The following is a 1,599-nucleotide window of genomic DNA, read 5'->3' as shown; positions in this document are numbered from 1 at the left end:
AACTAGGCTTGGATGACAAGAAAGGATTTTTTTTATTTTTATTTTTGCTAAGCAAAGGAGCTTTTCTTTATTTTTTCTTTATTTTTTTATTTTATTTTATTTGAGAACATGCTGTACAGAGGGGTTACAATTACATGGGCAGGATAATGTGTACATTTCTTACCAAGCATTGCAGCCTCCTCCTTTGTTTACCCTTCACCTCCCTTCCCAGCCTCCCCCCTCCCCCCACCCAATCATACCCCCCTCCCCCCCCACACCGACATTGTAAAGCTGGTTTTGACATGACATTTTGTACTTCTCATTGTTGCAACAGGTCCACCTGAATCCTTAAACGACTTGTTTGTCCCCATCTCCTCCACATGTTATACTGACATCAAATATAGTGAAGGCGGGGGTTACACTGTGGGGGAGGGACATACAAAGCAACAAAGAAATAATCTTATAAATGCGTTAGAAACACATGCATGAAAGAAACGAAAACATTAAAATACATATTTAAGGGTTCATTTTCCTAATATCACATTATCTGACCTTTTCCGCTTGACTCATACCTATACTAGATATTGCAAATAAGGGAAACCATGGGACCTATGCTTCTTTGGGCCTGGCTTACTTCACTTAATATAATTTTTTCCAAGCCTTTCCATTTCCTAACAAATGGGGCAATGTCATTCTTTCTGATGGAGGCATAGAATTCCATTGTGTATATATACCACATTTTCTTGATACATTCATCTACTGAGGGGCATCTGAGTTGGTTCCATATCTTAGCTATGGTAAATAATGCTGCAATAAACATAGTTGTGCTGGTAGCTTTAGTGTGGTCTTGTTTGTAAACATTTGGGTAAATGCCCAAAAGTGGGATTGCTGGATCATAGGGGAGATCTATGTGAAGTCTTTTGAGGAACCTCCATACTGCTTTCCAAAGTGGTTGAACAAGTTTACATTCCCACCAACAATGAAGTAAGGTTCCTTTCTGTCCACATCCCCTCCAGCATCTGTTGTTGTTAGAGTTCTTGATTTTGCTGTTCTAACTGGAGTGAGGTGATATCTGAATGTTGTTTTGATTTGCATTTCTTTGATGGCTAGGGATGTTGAACATTTCTTCATGTGTCTATTGGCCATCCTTCTTTCTTCTTCAGAGAAGCTTCTCTTTAAGTCTTTCGCCCACTTATTTATTGGGCAGTTGTTTCTTTGAGGATTTGTTGTTGGGTGATTTAATTTTTTGAGTTCCAAGTATATTTTAGATATGAGACCCTTGTCCGTTGTATGGCTAGTAAAGATCTTCTTCCAATCGGTGGGCTTTCTATTGATCTTGCTAGCTATGTCATTTGCCCTGCAGAAGCTCTGCAACCTTACGCAATCCCATTTGTCCAACCTTTCTTTGATTTGTTGTGTTTCCGGGTCTCTATTCAGAAAATTTCGGCCTGAGCCAAGGAGACCTAGGGTTTCTCCTATTCCATCCTGTAATGTTTTCAGAGTGTCTGCTTTGAGTTCAAGGTCTTTGATCCATTTGGAGTTGATTCTGGTGCAGGGTGATATATAAGGATCTAGCTTTAGTTTTCTACATGTAGTTAACCAATTTTGCCAGCACCATAT

The sequence above is a fragment of the Dipodomys merriami genome, unplaced genomic scaffold (assembly GCF_024711535.1).
Source record: "Dipodomys merriami isolate MVZ:Mamm:240054 unplaced genomic scaffold, mDipMer1.0.p SCAF_3324, whole genome shotgun sequence".
NCBI lineage: Eukaryota > Metazoa > Chordata > Mammalia > Rodentia > Heteromyidae > Dipodomys > Dipodomys merriami.
This window is presented reverse-complemented; position numbering follows the sequence as displayed.